The 22,283-nt window shown below is 41.7% G+C and overlaps 1 protein-coding gene across 1 annotated transcript in view; it reads right to left on the bottom strand.

Annotated features, from left to right (window-relative positions):
* Positions 1-16,146, bottom strand: part of LOC111954998 (solute carrier family 45 member 4-like) — a 91,746-nt gene extending 75,600 nt beyond the window's left edge. The window contains exons 1-2 of the mRNA XM_023975003.2: positions 16,004-16,146; positions 14,806-14,927 (exon numbers count right to left, since the gene is read on the bottom strand). The gene's annotated coding sequence lies outside the window, so the exon portion shown is untranslated. The remainder of the gene's footprint in view (positions 1-14,805; positions 14,928-16,003) is intronic.
* Between the last annotated feature and the right edge of the window lie 6,137 nt (positions 16,147-22,283).

The raw sequence follows: 22,283 nt of genomic DNA, 5'->3' as shown, positions 1-22,283 counted from the left end.
TTCAAAGCACCCGTTGAATATGGCCAGTCAGTAAACGTTAGCAAAAATAATTAAAAAGTGTGACAAATTGTTGCCAGCAGGACAGATACCAACGCTCTGGATAACATGAAACAAGAGGGGCGTGAACAGTTTGTGTCATGAACAGTGCTTGTGACCATAGAAATAGACGTGGCGTGTGTGCACTCGTACAAAGGGGGTGTGGGATGTTCCCCAATGCTGGAAGGGGGGCCCTGAGTGAAAACGTTTGGGAACCCCTGGTCTAATCTACATGATGAGATTATTATGGATAAGAGCGAGAATATTTTTTTTATTGGTCAGGCAGTCAAGCATCGATCATCATCACCAGAATAAGACACTCGATATTTATTGGAAAGTGCACATCACCGTGCACTTTCACCACCCTGCAAAGTTCATCATATTCTTCATAAAATGGGCGTGGCTTCATAACTTTTCAGATTTGAAGAAAATATGCAGCCGAAGTCCGACGAGAGCGGATACAAATTAATTGCTTTAACTAACTATGACAAATGTTAGTTAGTTCATCTGTAGCCTAAAACTTCATGGTTTCCGAGTCGTAGTGGGAGGACCACATACTATATCATCGCGTGACTCCAAATTTACTCTGATGTTGTTTATTACATAAATATTTGCGCATAAGGGCGTTTCCACCTCCATTTCCCACAAATAATTTTACAGACACAAAAAGATACCACCATGTCGAACGAATAAATGATCTGTATTGCTTACAGGCTAGCATACAGCCACCTGCAAGCAATACAGGAACAGCTTGGAGTGAAAACGAAAAAGCTTAAGCAAGACGTTTCCACCAGATGGAACAGTACTTTACATGATGGAGAGCCTTCTGGAACAAAAACGAGTGCTTGGCATGTACGTAGCCGACTAGGAGTTACCTGCAACAATCAGTACAAACCAGTGGACTCTCATTGAAAACATGAGCACACTCCTAGTGCCATTCGAACAACTGACTCAAGAAATAAGCTCTTCAACTGCGTCTGCAGCAGACGTGATACCCTCTGTCATGGCACTGAAACGCCTGCTCAACAAAACTGCAGACACAGACAGTGGGGTTAAAACTTGCAAATTCCACCGAATCGCTTGTTCACAGTGTCTAGTAAAGTACTTTTGCAAGTTAACCCCACGGTCTGTGTCGGCAGTTTTGTTGAGCAGGCGTTTCAGTGCCATGACAGAGGGTATCACGTCTGCTGCAGACGCTAGGTACAAGGACCGCTACTTCAATGCAGACAAGAAACAGGGTTTACGTGAAATGTTACACACAGCTGGACAAGATGGAAACAGACAGTGACCGTGCACACCGAAGAAGAAGACCGACGACAGAAGAGGCCACGGACAGACAGGGCTGAAAATTCACTGCTTGACATGCATGATGAAATCCTGGTTGAGAATGAAACGACTGAACAACGAAACAGCACAGCAAGTAAATGAAAGAAATAGGTTTTGATTATGTTTTACTGGTAATGGGGCCATACATAAATGCCAACAAAATAACTTTTTGGTCAGTGTGTGTGTGTGTGTGTGTCAGAGAGAGAAGCGTTGTATTTTTAATTTTCTGTTACTACATCGGCCAACATTTGTCAATGTTGATCTATGCCTAATGATCATTTGGAATGCAAGAATAATGCAAAATGTACTAACCCCCCCCCACAACCCTTATTTGCAAATAACCTACTATTCCCAGGAATGAAGATGCACGTAGATACTGGAGAAGTAACAAACACAATTTCCCCATCCTAGCTAAAGCTGCGCGCAAGTATATTGGTTCTCCCTGTACTAGTGTGGACAGTGAGCGCTTTTTCAGTGCAGCTTCACACATTGTAGACGAATAAAGAAACAGACTCTCGTGACAAAGTCAAGCAGGTCCTCTTTGTGAAGAAAAACCTCCCCCAAATGTTAAAATTGTAAATGGGCAGTCATATTGTAACCCAGCCATCTAATGGCACTGGAAAAAATTTACTAAGCCCAGTGGCTTTTCTGTTGTTCATCAATGGCTGGTATAATAGGTCAAGATTTTAATTTCATTTAAAACAAAGCAGTTTTTTATTTTTTTATTTTCTAAATGAAAGGTGAGATGTGTTGTAAATTTCTCTCATTTTACTCGTCAAGTCAGTTGAGCACATTTGAAAAGTTTAAGTTGTGTCATTTATAGCAGGTTGACAGCCTAGAGACAGTACTTTTTTCAAACAGTTAAAGCTAAAATGATTAACTGCATTTTAGTTTCAACCAATATTTTATTTTTGAAGTTTCTCCACAGAGTCAAGACTGGATAGTAAGAAGAGCCACCAGCAACTTCACCATCTTTCTAATACGGGGCAGATAAAATATGTGTCTGTTGTGCGATTAAATACATTCATGGATGTGTAATTTTTCTAATTTACAAGTTTTTAAACAATCTGTTCCTAACTGAACAAATGACACTTTGTTTCAACTATTTAACTGTACTAGAATGCTTAAAAGGCTGCTAAAATGTCAAATATCGGTATCGGTTTTTTTTGGGCAAGGAAAATATCGGAATCAGACAAATGTAATATCGGTGCATCCCTACTCCATATTAACTCCTCCTCCATTAAACAGTGCAGAAGAGAACCTCCCGACAGTTTTGTTTCTTCTCGTCAAGACCAGTATGTAGGGGATCTAGTTTCAGGCGTTTATTTGACTCCTGCTACGTTAGGTTACGCATACACAGACGTGGGAATCAACAGCAGCCTGTGTGTAGAATCAGCTACTAGCTACCTACTAGAGGTCGACCGATTAATCGGAATGGCCGATTAATTAGGGCCGATTTCAAGTTTTCATAACAATCAGAAATAGGTAATTTTGGACGCCAATTTTTATTTTTATTTTTATTTTTACACCTTTATCTAACTAGGCAAGCCAGTTAAGAACACATTCTTATTTTCAATGACGGCCTAGGAACAGTGGGTTAACTGCCTCGTTCAGGGGCAGAACGACAGATTTTTACCTTGTCAGCTCAGGGATTCAATCTTGCAACCTTACAGTTAACTAGTCCAACGCTCTAACCACCTGCCTCACGAGGAGACTACCTGTTACGCGAATGCAGTAAGAAGCCAAGGTAAGTTGCTAGCTAGCATTAAACTTATCTTATAAAAAACAATCAATCATAATCACTAGTTAAACTAGTAATATCATCAACCATGTGTAGTTATCTAGTGTGTCCTGCGTTGCATATAATCGATGCGGTGCGCATTCGCGAAAAAGGACTGTCGTTGCTCCAACGCGTACCTACCCATAAACATCAATGCCTTTCTTAAAATCAATACACAGACGTATATATTTTTAAACCTGCATATTTAGCCAAAAGAAATCCAGGTTAGCAGGCAATTTTAACCAGGTGAAATTGTGTCACTTCTCTTGCATTCATTGCACGCAGAGTCAGGGTATATGCAACAGTTTGGCAGCCTGGCTCATTGCGAACTAATTTGCCAGAATTTTACGTAATTATGACATAACATTGAAGGTTGTGCAATGTAACAGGAATATTTAGACTTATGGATGCCACCCGTTAGATAAAATACGAAACGGTTCTGTATTTCACTGAAAGAATAAACGTCTTGTTTTCGAGATGATAGTTTCCGGATTCGACCATATTAATGACCTAAGGCTCGTATTTCTGTGTGTTATTATGTTATAATTAAGTCTATGATTTGATAGAGCAGTCTGACTGAGCGATGGTAGGCACCAGCAGGCTCGTAAGCATTCATTCAAACAGCACTTTCGTGCGTTTTGCCAGCAGCTCTTCGCAATGCTTCAAGCATTGCGCTGTTTATGACTTCAAGCCTATCAACTCCTGAGATTAGGCTGGTGTAACCGATGTGAAATGGCTAGCTAGTTAGCGGGGTGCGCGCTAATAGCATTTCAAACGTCACTCGCTCTGAGACTTGGAGTAGTTGTTCCCCTTGCTCTGCATGGGTAACGCTGCTTCGAGGGTGGCTGTTGTCGATGTGTTCCTGGTTCAAGCCCAGGTAGCGGCGAGGAGAGGGATGGAAGCTATACTGTTACACTGGCAATACTATAGTGCCTATAAGAACATCCAATAGTCAAAGGTATATGAAATACAAATCGTATAGAGATAAATAGTCCTATAATTCCTATAATAACTACAACCTAAACCTTCTTACCTGGGAATATTAAAGACTCATGTTAAAAGGAACCACCAGCTTTCATATGTTCTCATGTTCTGAGCAAGGAACTTAAACGTTAGATTTCTTACATGGCACATATTACTTTCTTCTCCAACACTTTGTTTTTGCATTATTTAAACCAATTTATTTGGTATTATTTATTTGAGGCTAAATTGATTTTATTGATGATTCATTCAGTATTGTTGTAATTGTTTCCGGATTCGACCATATTAATGACTTAAGGCTCGTATTTCTGTGTGTTATTACCTACAACATCAAATGCAACGGCCCGGCAGGAGTCTCACATAGCCTGCCTTCAAAATCAACATGTAATTGACATAGTGGGACTATAGATTCTTCAAATCAACATTTTATATACACAGTATATAAAAGTATACCAAACATCAGGAACACCTTCCTAATATGGAGTTGTACACCCCCCTTTTCCCCTCAGAACAGCCTCAATTTGTTGGGGGTGGACTCTACAACGTGTTGAAAGCATTCCACAGGGATGATGGCTCATGTTGACTCCAATGCTTCCCACAGTTGTGTCAAGTTGACTGGATGTCCTTTGGGTGATAGACCATTCTTGATACACACGGGAAACTGTTGAGTGTGAAAAACCCAGCAGCGTTGCAGTTCTTGGCACAAACCAGTGCGCCTGGCACCTACTACCATATCCCGTTGAAAGGCACTTAAATATTTTGTCTTGCCCATTCACCATCTGAATGGCACACAGACAATCCATGTCTCAAGGCTTAAAGATCCTTCTTTAACCTGTCTCCTCCCACTCATCTACACTGATGTGAAGTGTATTTACCAGGTGACATCAATAAGGGATCATAGGTTTCACCTGGATTCACCTGGTTAGTCTATGTCATGGAAAGAGCAGGTGTTCTTAATGTTTTATATTCTCAGCGTAGAGTAAGACTATAAAGATTAACACTATAGTGGTGTTACTGCATGCACCATTCAATGCAACTTCCCATCTCATCCTGGCTATTTGGTATGGTGAAAGGTACCTTAACTGGTTTTCCCAGAGCCTGGTGGTGACAACAACTCCAGGAACTTCAGCTACAGATAACCCTTTTTCCCTATGCGCTATTTAATCCCAGTTGTCCAGACATGCTCTACACAGGACAACACATCTCCCATTATAGCCTGTTGAAGTCCAGCGTGTTACATAATGGCTGAAAAACAGACAAGGTACGCTGTAGTACAGTAGGTGCAACCAGGAAACAAGATAGATACAGAGCTCTTGAAGTTAGATTAATAGATTGTGACTATTTGTCTGAGGTTGAAATAACAGCATATTTAAACCAATATCATATATTTTTTGATAAACTGGTTCTTATAAACTCCCACTGAACAAGAATATGTAAAAAAATATCATGCAGCTAATATATATGGCGACAGGTAGCCTAGTGGTTAGAGCGTTGGGTCACTAACCGGAAGGTTGCTGGATTGAATCCCCGAGCTGACAAGGTAAAAATCTGTCATTCTGCCCCTGAGCAAGGCAGTTAACCCACTGTTCCCCGGGCGCCGAAGACGTGGATGTCGATTAAGACAGCCCCCCGCACCTCTCTGATTCAGAGGAGTTGGGTTAAATGCGGAAGACACATTTCAGTTGAATACATTCAGTTGGACAACTGACTAGGTATCCCCCTTATATAATATACATGTACATGGCAATTATTAGACACTCCTATATAAAGCGACCTAAAGTCATATGGGTGGTCCTGGGAATTGAACCCACTATCCTGGCATTTATTTTATTATTTAAAAATAAGTGATAGGCAACAATAGAGATAAAAACCAAAAACGGTGTGCAGGTGTGGTTGGAAGCACATGGGCTTATAGGAAAACCACACCACAAAGAAACAGTATACAATACATGCTCGACCAACTGAGTTAGTAAATCTAATGCTCTACCAACTGAGTTACAGTTAATCTAATGCTCTACCAACTGAGTTACAGTTAATCTAATGCTCTACCAACTGAGTTAGTAAATCTAATGCTCTACCAACTGAGTTACAGTTAATCTAATGCTCTACCAACTGAGTTACAGTAAATCTTAAGACCAGAAGAGAAATGTAACCGAGGTCAGGTTATTAGAAAACCAAGCCCACGGGTCACTAAATAAACACAAATGTTGACTTCCATCCTCAGTTGACATAGCAGGAGACAGCTGGCAAAGCTGTGAGTGTTAAGACGGGAAGGAGATTAGTAAAATCCATATTTAATTTCTTAAAATCAGTCCTCAGAGTATGCTGCCCTGGTGCTCCCCGTGACAATGTTCTGTGACAATGTTCCGTGACAGATCCATGTCAAACCTGGCAGACATCACACTCAGGTGCATAGTAATAGATTATATCTCCATGCTCAGATGTCTGTGTGAAAACTGTCATCTTCACATCCTATCTATTCCTCTAAACCATGGACAGTTGACAATGCTCAACACAAAAATAATTATGGTTATCCTATCTCACTAACAATTGCACATTCAACTGAATTACAAAGCAAAACCAGTATCTTGAAAATCATCCATTCATCACTAAATGAACAGTGACCCACCTGTGTGGAAAGATGGTGACGGCACGTCTCATCTCAACCGCATCCAAACAGATCTGGCCCAGTCATTTCCAAACACTACAAGGGAGCCTTTCTGCCAACCAAACCAGCCACAGTGCATGTGTGTTGTCTGAGAGGAGAAGTCCGTCCTCAGTCCCTAGCTGGCTGCTACCTTAATGTTGTTCTACTACTGCCAAGTCCTGTCACCCAAGCTTCTGAGAGAGCTACCTGGGTTGGAGAAACTGTTTATGGAAAGGAGGGGATACAGGAGAGAAGGGGGCAAAACCTCCCACTTCTCTCATTACAAAAGGGGCATGAGAGAAGAAAAGCTGCCAGTATCTGAATGGTTTATCATCAACAATACTCAGGTATCACCAGACACAACAAAGAAAACCAACTGCGCCCTGTATATAGTTTCTTGTTTGGAGGGCCCTCCCTAGCTACTCAGTGTGAAGAGAGGACCTATACCTATTGTACAGTTCTGTAGTACACAGCACAGGTGGCATCATACTTGGGGAAGACAGGCTCACAGTAATGGCTGGAATGAAATGGTTTCAAACACAGTTCATTCCAAACATTATTATGAGCCGTCCTCCCCTCAGCAGCCTCCTGTGGTACAGGTAGACGGGCAGCTCAAACATGAGTGAAATAGCTGAAAAACATCACAGCCCTGAGTACCAGAGAACATGAATCAAAGTTGAGCTCAGATAGGAACAACGCGAAATGCACTCTCTCTTCTCAGACTTTCACACTCAGTTGAGGCAGAATCCTCCTGCTGCAGGGCAGGCTCCATAGAAGGAGCTGGACTGGCTGAGTTTGTGTTGTGATGCAGTAACATAACTACAGCTTTGGCCATCTTATGAGCAGGCAGTGTGAAGGGGTGGAGAGAGGGAAAAGTGAGCACATCGAGAGACGGAGAGAGGGGGGGGGGGGAGCAAGCACATCGAGAGAGAGAGAAAGAGAGAGAGAAAAGATAGTGAAACTGAGGCTCATCCTGAAAGGGCCTCTTCACTGTGACCGAGTCTATTATTAGCAGGCGTTGTGCATTATTGAGAGGTCCTTTAAATATCATTAGAGGAGCACCCAGCCAGGAAGGCAGCCCAGGGATCAGGCAGAGCCTCTGCTCTGTAGAGACGACTGTTAACTGGTCATATGCAGAGGAAAGGAGAGAGCAATGTCATTTATCACGCAATGTGGAAGAAACAAAACACACCAATACAATTGTGAAGAGGGCACAGCAACGCCTCTTCCCCCTCAGGAGGCTGAAAATATTTGGCATGGGCCCTCAGATCCTCAAAGTTCTACAGCTGCACCATAGAGATCATGTAGACCAGGGGTGTCAAAGTCAAATGGACGGAGGGCCAAATAAAAAATGTAGCTACAAGCCGAGGGCCGGACTGTTCGAATGTTAATTGAAAAAATTTTAATGACGCATATAGTCTAGTGAACCTAATTGAACCTACTGAAAACCTAACAAATATATTCCAATATGATCAGATAAATAAAGCAATATTTTCTATGGCTCTGTCAGTAATCTTTAATTTTCAACAGACACAAAAGACAAATTTCCTTTATATAAAAATCCCCATAACATGAACATTAAATGAAAGAAACCGGTATTCAAGGCACCATCAGTAGCCTATATTTTCTATTTTAGCAAAAGTGGGCTAAATTTACTTCAAAGAAAAAACCAATAATAGCAATTTTCTATCATCCACTCAACTGAAATATTTTTAAAATATAATTGGATTGAAATACAATAAAATAAAGTGCAAAAATCTATTAATCAAAAACAACACTTTGTTTAAGGAGAAGTAACATGCAGTGAAAACAAATATTAAACTTTAACTTTTAAACTTGAACTGAGTAAAAACTCTAAATATGTGATTGCACAGTAATGTTCACTTGTTTGAGGTTGAGGGTGATACTTGGTGGTGTCCATCTTTTCCACAAGTTCATCAATGTTCGGGGTAAGGCTCTGAGCTGAGGAAATCCTCAGAATTGAGTGGAGGTGTTCAGCAGTAAGTCGACTTCTGTGTGATGTTTTGTTCAGGTTCATCAAAGAAAACAGTTGTTCACACAGGTATGTGCTGCCAAACATAGACAACGTTTGAGCAGCCTGGATGCGCAGCTGGGGCATTGTGTCGGGGAGGAAACGGGCGAACTCCGCAGCACCCACTGCCGCATATTTTGCCCTCAGTGCATCATTGCATTGGAGGTCAATCAACTCCATTTGGAGTTTGGTGGTGAGCTTTCCACGTCAACAGCAAATGGGTTACCGAGCAGTTCCAACCTGCTTTTTTGTGCTTCAAAGTCAGCAAATCGGCGTCGAAAGTCAGCGGCAAGCATACTTATTTTATCAGCCAACTGTGCGCTCGGGAACGCACTGGTAGAGAGCTTCTTTTCATGGTCTGGCAGCTGGGAAAGTGGCTCAAATTTTCTTTCCGCATCTGCGTCTCCCACAGAGTCAGTTTGGTTTTAAATGCCTTCACTGTACTGTACATATCAGAGATGACATGATCCCGACCCTGCAGCTGCAAGTTCATTGCATTCAGATGACTCGTAATGTCACACAGAAAAGCCATTTCACACAGAAACATTTCGTTCGGAGTTGTGTTGTGTCTTTCCCTTTGCTGTCCAAGAACAGACAAATCTCCTCACGAAGCTCGAAACATCTTTGAAGCACCTTTCCCTGGCTTAGCCATCGCACCTCTGTGTGATAAGGCAAATCACCATGCTCCGTTTCTAACTCCGTCAGAAATGCCTTGAACTGGCGGTGATTCAAACCTTTGGCTCTGATAAAGTTAACTGTGCGCGTGATGATGCTCATTACATGCTCCATTTTCAAGGCTTTACCGCACAACGCTTCCTGGTGTATGATACAATGATAAGCTGTCGCTCACCTGTCGCGTTTTCCTCTTGCATCTTTTCCCGTATCTTCGCCACCAGTCCGCTCCTGTGTCCACACATCGCAGGTGCTCCGTCGGTTGTCAAACCCACGAGTTTTTCCCAAGGCAGCTCCATCTCATTTACACATCTTGACACCTCTTCATACAAATCATGCCCCGTAGTTGTGCCATGCATAGGACGTAAAGCCAAAAACTCCTCTGTCACGCTTAGGCTGGAGTCCACTCCGCGGATGAAAATTGACAACTGGGCAATGTCAGAAATGTCGGTGCTCTCATCCACAGCCAAGGAATATGCAATGAAATCTTTTCCCTTTTTCACAAGCTGCTCTTTTAGATTGATGGACAACTGGTCTACTCTCTCGGCAATGGTGTTTCTGCTCAGACTCAAATTTAAAAAGAGTTGCCTTTTTTCTGGGCAAACTTCGTCACAAACTTTAATCATGCAGTTTTTGATGAAATCCCCCTCCGTAAATGGCCGGGCTGATTTAGCGATCTCTTCTGCCAAAATAAAACTGGCCTTGACAGCAGCCTGGCCTTGTGATTTGGCTTTTTTGAACAGAGCCTGTCGAGATTTGAGGCCTCGTTTTAATTCCTCTGCCTTTTGTAGCCTTTGTTCCATGTCCATATTCTTGTTTTTGTCCGCGTGTTTCGTTTCATAATGTCGTCTCAGATTATACTCTTTCAGTACCGCCACACTTTCTCCACACAGAAGACACACAGGTTTTCCAGCTACCTCCGTGAACATATACTCCGACTCCCACCTTGTTTGAAACCCCCGGTTCTCAGTGTCCACCTTCCGTTTTGCCATTTTTGATGGGTATCTGAAGTTAATTTTACTGTGATGCTGACGACTGCTGTGCCAATATAATTGAAATGAAGCAGCCTACTGCTCGGTGCGTCACCGTTGCATTGTGGGAAATGTAGTATTGGTGCGTGTAAAAGATCTGCGGGCTGCCGGCTTGCTGCGGTCTGCGGCCGGTTCTAATAATAAATCAAGATCATCCCAGGGGCCGTAAAAAACCTTCTCGCGGGCCGGATGTGGCCGCGGGCCTTGACTCTGACATATGTGATGTAGACGGACTGAATCAAGGCTTGGTATGGCAACTGCTCGGCATCCGGGTTATCGGTCGACCGATTAATCGGAATGGCCGATTTCAACTTTTCATACAATCAAATCTGTATTTTTTTACACCTTTATTTCATCTTTATTTAACTAGGCAAGTCAGTTAAGAACACATTCTTATTTTCAATGAGGCCTAGGAACGGTGGGTTAACTGCCTCGTTCAGGGGCAGAACGACAGATTTTTACCTTGTCAGCTCGGGGGATTCAATCTTGCAACCTTACAGTTAACTAGTCCAATACTCTAACCACCTGATTACATTGCACTCCACGAGGAGCCTGCCTGTTACGCGAATGCAGTTGAAGCCAAGGTAAGTTGCTAGCTAGCATTAAACTTATCTTATAAAAAAAATCAATCAATCATAATCACTAGTTAAACTAGTAATATCATCAACCATGTGTAGTTATCTAGTGTGTCCTGCGTTGCATATAATCGATGCGGTGCGTATCGTTGCTCCAATGTGTACCTAAACATCAATGCCTTTCTTAAAATCAATACACAGACGTATATATTTTTAAACCTGCATATTTAGCCAAAAGAAATCCAGGTTAGCAGGCAATATTAACCAGGTGAAATTGTGTCACTTCTCTTGCATTCATTGCACGCAGAGTCAGTGTATATGCAACAGTTTGGGCCGCCTAATTTGCCAAAAATGTACGTAATTATGACATAACATTGAAGGTTGTGCAATGCAACAGGAATATTTAGACTTATGGATGCCACCCGTTCGTATTTCACTGAAAGAATAAACGTCTTGTTTTCGATGATAGTTTCCGGATTCGACCATATTAATGACCTAAGGCTCGTATTTCTGTGTGTTATTATGTTATAACTAAGTCTATGATTTGATAGAGCAGTCTGACTGAGCGTTGGTAGGCTGCAGCAGGCTCGTAAGCATTCATTCAAACAGCAATTTCGTGCATTTTGCCAGCAGCTCTTCGTTTTGCTTCAAGCATTGCGCTGTTTATGACTTCAAGCCTATCAACTCCCGAGATTAGGCTGGTGTAACCGATGTGAAATGGCTAGCTAGTTAGCGGGGTGCGCGCTAATAGCGTTTCAAACGTCACTCGCTCTGAGACTTGGGGTGGTTGTTCCCCTTGCTCTGCATGGGTAATGCTGCTTCGGGGGTGGGCTGTTGTCGATGTGTTCCTGGTTCGAGCGAGGAGAGGGACGGAAGCTATACTGTTACACTGGCAGTACTAAAGTGCCTATAAGAACATCCAATAGTCAAAGGTTAATGAAATACAAATGGTATAGAGAGAAATAGTCCTATAATTCCTATAACTACAACCTAGCTTTCTTACATTTTGCATTATTTCTTACATTTTGCATTATTTAAACCTAATTGAACATGTTTCATTATTTGAGGCTAAATTGATTTTATTGATGTATTATATTAAGTTAAAATAAGTGTTCATTCATATTGTTGTAATTGTCATTATTACAAAAATATATATATATTTTTAAATTGGCCGATTTAATCGGTATCGTCTTTTTTTGGTCTTCCAATAAATCGGTATTGGTACCGGCGTTGAAAAATCATAAATCGGTCGACCTCTAGTGCGTACGGCCCAGTACATCACTGGGGCTAAGCTCCCTGTCATCCAGGACTTCAATACCACGCGGTGTCAGAGGAAGGTCCTAAAAATTATCAAAGAATCCAGCCACCCAAGTCCCAGTCTGTTCTCTCTGCTACCAAAAGGGCAAGCGGTGGCAGAGAACCAAGTCTGGGACCAAGAGGCTCCTGAACAGCTTCTACCCCAAAGCCATAAGACTGCTGAACAGTTAATCAAATGGCTACCTGGATTTTCTGCTTTTCACCCCCTAGCTAGATGTACATTGTACTTCAATCAATCACCTAACCAAACGTACATGTACATATTACCGCAATCAATCACCCCAACTACCTCATACCCCAGTACACTGACTAGGTACTGGTACTCCTTGTATATAGCCTCGTTATTTTAATTTTAGTATGTAACTATTTTCTTACTTTTTAACTGAATTGTTGGGAAAGGGCTCATAAGTAAGCATTTCACGGTAAAGTCTACACCTGGGCTCCCAAGTGGCGCAGCGGTTTAAGGCACTGCTTCTCGGTGCTTGAGGCATCACTAGACACCCTGGTTTGATTCCAGGCTGTATCACAACCGGCCGTGATTGGGAGTCCCATAGGGCGGCGCACAATTGGCCCAGTGTCGTCCGGGTTTGTAAATAAGAATTTGTTCTTAACCGACTTGCCTAGTTAAATAAAGGCTCAATTTTAAAAATGTTTTGGCACCTGTGACAAATAAAATGTGATTTGATCTCTGTGGCTTTGCCTCAACTCATGTTGAATTTGAATACTTGTTCATCTGTCAAACTCATCAAAACTGACTATGGTGTATAAACCTATGGTGTATAAACCTCTTTTTATCTGGACCTCGAAGCCAGTTCCACTGCTTTTTTTTATTCTTTCCCTCTAATCAGGGAGTGATTTAGACCTGGGAGACCAGGTGGGTGCAATTATCCATTTTCATCAGGTAGAACAGAAAACCAGCAGTAGTCTGGACATCGTAGGGTAAGATTTGAATACCCCTGGTCTATAACATGGTCTATAATAACTATATACCTCGTTTTATAATAACTATTACAGACCAAGGTCTATAACTACTGTGTGACAATACCACTTGCAAACAGTAAAAAGCATGACACTCAATGAAGTAGTTGCCATGGCAGACTGGACAGAACAGGAGCATAGTGTAGCTGCCCTCTGCATTAGAACCAGGGCTATTATTAAACCTCAGTGGCATCATACTGCATGCATGTTATCTGATATCGATTTAGATATTGAATGTGCTCGAGCTCCAACAATGTGGCTGCCTGGCCGGAGTCAGATCTGCTCTCTCTCAGCCGTCACTGTGACATGAACAGTAAACAAAATGATTTCTTTGCCTGACTTTAATCCAATATTCTATTGTGGTTGAACAACATCCCATATAAGGCCTACTGAGCCTAGAGTGGACTAGAATGACGTCACACAACTTCAAGAGAAAGCCGACAAGGATAAAAGAAGACTGTTGAGAAGAACTCAGACCACACCGCACAAATAGACTGTGTAATTCAAGACACACAGTGTCCTGTACTTGGAAGCTCGGTCGGGATCTCAGTGAGATGGGTGGGGTTATCTGTGGTCAATTTCTTTGTTAATGACAAAGCTGGGATTCACAATGATACCGTCATAATTACGATTATTATAATATTGTAATCATCTGGACGATATGCCCGTAATATCTGATGTCTCCACATCAAACAAGTAGTAAAATATTCCAAATATAGGCCTAGGGCTACTTTTTCTAAACTCACTGTCAATGTATGATTCTGATGAAATGATATAGTCACACCCTTAAATCAAAAGAATTAGGCCTTGTCTGAAGCAAACTACCAAAGACAACATAAGATAGCCAAAACTGAAATGTTGAATTTTTTTTAAGAGCTGTGTTTCACCCATTTAAGGTGATTTCACAAGCCTCAGCATGGAGCAGTCAGCCAGAAAGTTTTAATCAGCAGTTTTAAGCTGGAATAAGAAACACAGAGCCAGAGGGACAAGTTGTATGTGAGTGCAGTCCAGTGATCTTTGGGGTTATGAAAGGAAGAACATTTCAACTTTAGTAGCCTATGCTAATGCTCCAATGTAACCTTTCTGTCTTGTGTCATAGTTTGCTTTATTCAGGGGTGTTGACGCAACATAGACAGTCTGCAACAAATAAGAACAAGGGTCTGTGGTTCCCCGTCTCTCTGCTGCGTTGTGAGACCGACTGCTGAGCCAGCGGGAGTGTTTAGTGATCAATACCGTTAATGGGATGTAAAGGTTTCTCTTCATGACATGCAGTCCCGAGCTGAAACCAGATCGGACCAGATTAGCGCTCAGGAGTGTCTGAAAGGGTGTTTGTAGATGTAGACCATGTAGATACACACACACACACATCTTGTTCCTAACCTGAATAATCTAAAAACGAATGAGTTATAAAAACATCCAGACAGACTCACCAAAAAGGCCTTAAAAGCTTCATACAGTAACCTCTGCAGATGACTGCATGCAACAGCAGTTGTCCCAAAGACGTTGTGCGCCTCCTACTTTTGGAAAAGAGGAGCAGCTGTCTTCTTGGCACCTGCAAAAGACAAATTATCCATAGTGGCAAGGTTAGCGAACACACATTTCAGGAATGCAAAGTGAAAAGCAAAGAGCACCTGGTGCACCACCACCCTTGGGGCACTTGGGGCACTTGGGTAATCCTCATAGGAGATAAACATACCACGGGCTCTCTCTACCCTTCTGGTTTGCATCTCACTCATCAAGAAGCGATTTACATCGGATTTTAATATCCACCACTTCCCTGACGTGAACCTGGACTCTGCAGTAAATACAGAGACTCACATGATGCACACATGATATCGACTCACACCACTGTATTTCGACAAAACTGGTTGCTATTACTGTATTATTAGCCTTTTTCATAACTGTCAAATCAAACCAGTTATGTACTTTGCTCATAAATTGCTTCCAACCTCCTGACACATGCAGCATGCTAAATTGAATGATTGCAATTGCATAACATAATTTCAACCAAAAGAAAGGGCAGCAAACCAATTTTCTGGTGCATCTTTGTATTAATTCCATTCCAAAACATTACTCTCAATTTCAAATTATATTATTCATGTATGAAAAAAAGTTTTGCAAATGCAAAACATTGCCTTTACGTTTCACAGGCGCACCGGACCTGTACAGTTGAACTAGATGCCACGGTAGAAAATAGTAACAGGTCTCGTGGAATAATGAACAAGTGCTTTTGAAATAATTATATGAAAAGGTTAACATGACAATTTGTAATTGCAACTGCCTAATTATGCAACCTACCCTCTAGTGTTACTGTCAAGAGCATCCATCGTCAACAGTTGCACGAGCACTCAAATGTATTAATTAAGCCCGCTGTGTATTCAATGTTATCAACAAACTTGAGGTCGTCAGTTCATTCTAGTACAGTGTAGTAATAATACTACATATGGAAACGCGTTTATTATAGCCTACCACGGAACTTGCAGGCATTTCGATGTTGCTTTTTCACAAGTACATAGCTGACGGTTAGTCGAGCGAAACCTTCTGATGCAGCAAGAAAACTGAGATGCTTAGTAACTTGAGCTGGTAAATTATAATAATGTCATCTTTTAAAACATGCACTATGCTTACCCAGTTATTGGTATCTCTTTCCTTCATTCGTTATTGTTGTGATATAATGTTTACGTCCCCTCGAAAGGTATTTTTGTATTGGTGCATCGACTGGATCCTCTGGGACGTCTTGCAGTCAAGCCACAGCTTTAAAGGAATATCTGTCGGAAATAAGCTTACAGCCAGCTTCCGCTGACGGGATGAGCGATTTGCATAAAGGGCTGGAGTTTTCGATTTAAAGGAGAAAATAAAAACATAGTGGGCGTTATCTCACGTTATTTGCATATGCATGATGGTACTCTGTACTTGCATTAACAGTCTAAATTCTATAACATTCTTAATAACACTTTTAGTAATTTGTTATTTTACCAGGTAAATTGACCGAGACACATTCTCATTTATGGCAACGAACTGGGGAATGGTTACAGGGGAGAGGAGGGGGGATGAATGAGCCATTTGGAAGCTGGGGATGATTAGGTGGCCATGATGGTACTGTCCAGATTGGGAATTTAACCAGGACACCAGGTTAACAGGCCTACTCTTTAGTGACCACAGATAATCTGAACACCTGTTTATCTTGACATCTAAAAGACTGCACTTTACGCAGGGCAATGTCCCCAATCCATGCAATATTTCTTTAGACCAGAGGAAAGCGTGCCTCCTACTGGCCCTCCAACACCACTTCTAGCAGCATCTGGTCTCCCATCCAGGTACAACACTGCTTAGCTTCATGGGCAACCCAGCAGTGGGATGCAGGATGGTATGCTGCTGTTAATTAAATCTGAAATTATTTTAATAATTAATAAACATTATTTCAAAAAACCTGCAGAGAATTCTGTGTTTCTATGTCAGATGGTTTTGTTATATTTCAGTCTTCTGTGATGTATATAAAGTGTAATATTGGGATGCAAACTCAAAATGTAATAGATTTCAACTCTATATCTGACATGGTACAGGTTTTTCTAAGTCCATAACCATGTGTGTGAGGTGTACACTTTTGTTTCAAATAGATTGTTTTAAGACTACCAAGAAATTCTCTGTATGACCCAGATTTAGCCCACTCAAGTAAAAGGTTTGTAACTATCTGTCTAATGTAACCATACTAAATGTAACATATCATACTAATTTGAGTGTTTACATTTACTATGTTACATCGAGTCTACACAGGGGGTGAAGAGGAGGTGGAGGTGCTCTTTGTGTAATGAAATTGAAAATGTTATGGTGAGAATCAAATAGTTTAACCTGGAGGTGAAAGGGGAAGGGGGGAAATAAAGGACTATTCACTAGGCCTATCTGATGTAAGCAGTAAGGATGAGGTATGAGTATCTGGGAACAGTAAGAAAAGGTTTTCTGTAGACAGGACAGGGGGGAAATTAAAACAAAATGAGTCAAGGACGCCAGGTATGAGTTTCCTGGTGTAATATACACATAAGAAAAACAAAACAGTGGGAAATTTCACAAAAGACTTCCTGCTTGACAGTTAGCTAAAGCACAACATGACCACACAGTCGATTGCTGCCTGCTGGCTGGAGTCTGGATGCCAGGGTTACACATATCCTAAAATCTCTCGTAATTTGGTCGGCCTGTCCACGAGAGATTACCTGAGATAGAACAAAAACTTTTCCACCATCATTCTTTACTGCATACATCAAAACACATTGTTTGTTTCTCAGCTTTGAGCTACAGTAAGACAAAGCTCCCAGGAGAAAAAATCAAGAGATAAGTCGTCTATGTATGACACAGTGTACTGAAAAGAGATGATGGTTAACACAGGAGAATAAAGGTCAAGGATGGTCACTGGGAGCCAAACACCTCCTAACTGCAGTGTCTGGGACCTAGACACACACACACACACACACACACACACACACACACACACACACACACACACACACACACACACACACACACACCACACACACACACACACACACACACACACACACTACAAACCAGAGAGTGTGAGGACAGGAAGCCATAGTGCTCCTGGAGACCCTGGTTTGGCTGTTTTACAGAATCCTATTGTTCCTCTCTGTCAAGTAGACAACTATCTCCAGTGTCCGTTTCTTCTCAGTCACTTTCACACCCGGCGGAACAATAAAGCTGCCATTGAGAAGACAAGAGCCAAACAGGACGTTCTATCTCTCTGCTTCTCTCTTTCTCTCTGCTTCTCTCTCTCTCTTCATCTCTCTCTCTCTGCTTCTCTCTCTCTTTCTGCTTATCTCTCTCTTGGCTTCTCTCTTTCTCTCTGCTTCTCTTTCTCTTCTCTCTTCTTTCTCTTTCTGCTTCTCTCTCTCTCTCTCTGCTTCTCTCTCTCCTCTTTGCTTCTCTTTCTCTCTGCTTCTCTCGCAATTAAATTAAATTCAAGGGCTTTATTAGCATGGAAAACATATGTTAACATTGCCAAAGCAAGTGAAATAGATAATAAACAAAAGTGAAATAAACAATACAAATTACAGTAAACATTACACTCACAGAAATACATTTCAAATGGCATATTATGCTATATAACGGTGTTGTAACGATGTGCAAATAGTTAAAGTACAAAATGGAAAATAAATAAACATAAATATGGGTTGTATTTACAATGGTGTTTGTTCTTCACTGGTTGCCCTTTTCTTGTGGCAACAGGTCACAAATCTTGCTGCTGTGATGGCACACTGTGGTATTTCACCCAGTAGATATGGGAGTATATCAAAATTGGGTTGTTTTCGAATTCTTTATGGATCTGTGTAATCTGAGGGAAATATGTGTCACTAATATGGTCATACATTTGGCAGGAGGTTAGGAAGTGCAGCTCAATTTCCACCTCATTTTGTGGGCAGTGTGCACATAGCTTGTCTTCTCTTGATAGCCAGGTCTGCCTATGGCGGCCTTTCTCAATAGCAAGGCTATGCTCACTGAGTCTGTACATTGTCAAACCTTTCCTTAAGTTTGGGTCAGTCACAGTGGTCAGGTATTCTGCCACTGTGTACTCTCTGTTTAGGGCCAAATAGCATTCTAGCATTGAAATAGCACACTGTTTTTTTTGTTAATTCTTTCCGATGTGTCAAGTAATCATCTTTTTGTTTTCTCATGATTTGGTTGGGTCTAATTGTGTTTCTGTCCTGGGGCTCTGTGGGGTCTGTTTGTGTTTGTGACAGAGCTCCAGGACCAGCTTGCTTAGGGGACTCTTCTCCCTGTTCATCTCTCTGTAGGTGATGGCTTTGTTAAGGAAGGTTTGGAAATCGCTTCCTTTTAGGTGGTTGTAGAATTTAACGGCTCTTTTCTGGATTTCGATAATTAGCGGGTGTCACGTTCTGACCTTAGTTCCTTTTTTATGTCTTTATTTTGGTTTGGTCAGGGCGTGAGTTGGGGTGGGCATTCTATGTTGTTTTTCTATGTTTGTATTTCTGTGTTTGGCCTGGTATGGTTCTCAATCAGAGGCAGCTGTCGATCGTTGTCTCTGATTGAGAATCATACTTAGGTAGCCTGTTTTCCCGCTATGGGTTGTGGGTAGTTGTTTTCTGTGTTTTACCATACAGAACTGTTTCAGTCTCGGTCATTCTCATTTTGTTTTGTCATTCAGTGTTCAGTTGGTTTTCATTAAAATGGACACTTACCACGCTGCTGTCATGACTGTCCTGATCAGGTCAGGTTACAGGAGACCACAACCCTACAGATTATCTCTCAACCCCAACAGAGGAGGAGAGATCTAGGGGTCTGAAGATGTGGGGGTTTTATGACCCCTCACACCCATGGTAATTCTGAGACCACGGACAACATTCCCTTGTCCCTTCCCTCTCACTATGGAGAACCAGCCTCAGAACTGTTAACATGCAATAAAGGGACTTTGGAACAATGGTTTCCGTCAACTACAATGGTGGTCATGACGATAGATGGAATATGAAAATGTATGTCATTTTTGTTTTGTTATTAAAGGTTAATAGATTACGTTATTATGAAAACATTGTAACGTTAAGAGTTTTCCTCGTATATGCTTGATGTTTATACATTGTACGTTGTGTGGAAAATGTCCAAATCAAAGAGAATGTTTCGGTAGAGATGAAATGTGAAGTTAGTTGTCTAAAATTGGATTTGAGTAAAATCTATACCTTGCCCCTAAAACTTGGTACGCCCAGAGAATTGCCCTGAAGGCGGTTACGCCCACTTCTGACCCGAGGGTATAAAACCTGTGAGTGCAGAATTAACAGATTAGACTAAGTGACCCGAGCTGCAGCCAAAGGTCTAAAAGGTCAACGAACCCAAAACGCAACAAGTTTGAAGACAAATTAAATATTTTTCTAGAACCAGCTACGGTTGATGAGTAGCGGTGTATAAAGCGGGTGAATACAGCGGAACCACCTAGCCTCCACTCCCTCATCTGAACTGTGGGTATGCTACCTGCTTTTTCTATCTTGGTTACGCTGTGAGCTCTGAGCTACAGAGCTATCTGTCCTCCGAAGACCCCTTCCAGAGCGAGGACAAAGGAACAGGCCAGTAAAGCCAAAGGACACGGACATCGTGAGGACACCTAGAGAGGTGCGCAGGAGAAGTGCGTCATTGAGCAGCTTGAACGGTCCACGCGGGAAAATCCACGGAGACCTTCCACAAGTAATTACATCATTATATTCTGACTCATAACAGCGGCAGTTTGGGGCAAGGCTAGGGTTAGAATGAGCATAGCTGACAATTTCACCCAAATGTATATTCCTCTTGTGTACTTTCTCTCTTTCTCTCTCTTTTAAATCCCCATTTTGGGCAACACGCGCCCTAGTGTGTTGGCCCGTTATACTAAGTTCTAATCAATAGCCTAGAATGTGTTTTTGTGTATGTGTATCTTTTATCATCATTTTAGCTTTTTAGTAAATAAACATTCAACTAAGATTGGTGTGGTGCGAATTCATTAGTGAGACCCGGGTCCGTGCAGAATCCCGGGCTATACGACGTTCAGAACGAGACTGTTAGAGGCAACTGGTTAATTAGCGGCTGTGGTAAAATCGATATTCTGATATTCTTTGAGTTAATTTGGGAAATAGAAACTCAATAAAAACTAGTTTTCCCATGGTGCCCCAGGTTAATGAGTTAATAATTGCTTGATTCAGTTAATCACGTAATTAGAAACTTGTAATCATTCGATGAGCAACAGTCGCCACATTAACTAATACAACGTCACGACACTGCACATTGGTCCTATCTTTCATACTCGTCATCAGACGAGGACGAGTACCGTTACAGCGGGTATCGGCCTAATTCTGCTCTGCATGCATTATTTGGTGTTTTACGTTGTACATGGAGGATATTTTTGCAGAATTCTGCTTGCAGAGTCTCATCTTGGTGTTTGTTCCATTTTGTAAATTCTTGGTTGGTGAGCGGACCCCAGACCTCACAGCCATAAAGGGCAATGGGTTCTAAAACTGTATTCTATAAGTATTTTTAGCCAGATCCTAAATGGTATGTCAAATTCTTTGTTCCTTTTGATGGCATAGAATGCCCTTCTTGCCTTGTCTCTCAGATCGTTCAAGTAGTGTTGCCCCTTGCAGACACTACTTCTAGGTTTCAGAGCAAGTGACGTAACTGATTGAAACGCTATTAGCGCGTACCCGCTAACTAGCTAGCCATTTCACATCCGTTACACATGACACAAGTAATTTTTCCAACAATTGTTTACAGACAGATTATTTCCCTTATAATCCACCGTATCACAATTCCAGTGGGTCAGAAGTTTACATACACTAAGTTGAATGTGCCTTTAAACAGCTTGGAAAATTCCAGAAAATGATGTAATGGCTTTAGAAGCTTCTGATAGGCTAATTGACATAATTTGAGTCAATTGGAGGTGTACCTGTGGATGTATTTCAAGGCCTACCTTCAAACTCAGTGACTCTTTGCTTGACATCATGGGGAAATCAAAAGAAATCAGCCAAGAACTCAGAAAAAAAATTGGAGACCTCCACAAGTCTGGTTCATCCTTGGGAGCAATTTCCAAATGTCTGAAGGTACCACGTTCATCTGTACAAACAATAGTACGCAAGTATAAACACCATGAGACCACGCAGCCATCACACCGCTCAGGAAGGAGACGCGTTCTGTCTCCTAGAGATGAAAGTACTTTGGTGCGAAAAGTGCAAATCAATCCCAGAACAACAGCAACGGACCTTGTGAAGATGCTGGAGAAAAAAGGTATAAAAGTATTTATATCCACAGTTAAACGAGTCCTATATCGACATAACCTGAAAGGCCGCAGAGCAAGGAAGAAGCCACTGCTCCAACCGCCATAAAAAAGCCAGTCTACAGTTTGCAACTGCACTTGGGGACAAAG

Source organism: Salvelinus sp. IW2-2015, linkage group LG30 (genome assembly GCF_002910315.2).
Source record: "Salvelinus sp. IW2-2015 linkage group LG30, ASM291031v2, whole genome shotgun sequence".
In the NCBI taxonomy this organism is placed as follows: Eukaryota; Metazoa; Chordata; class Actinopteri; order Salmoniformes; family Salmonidae; genus Salvelinus; species Salvelinus sp. IW2-2015.
Note: the sequence above shows the minus strand (reverse complement) of the source record. Positions and strands in the feature narration are given on the sequence as shown.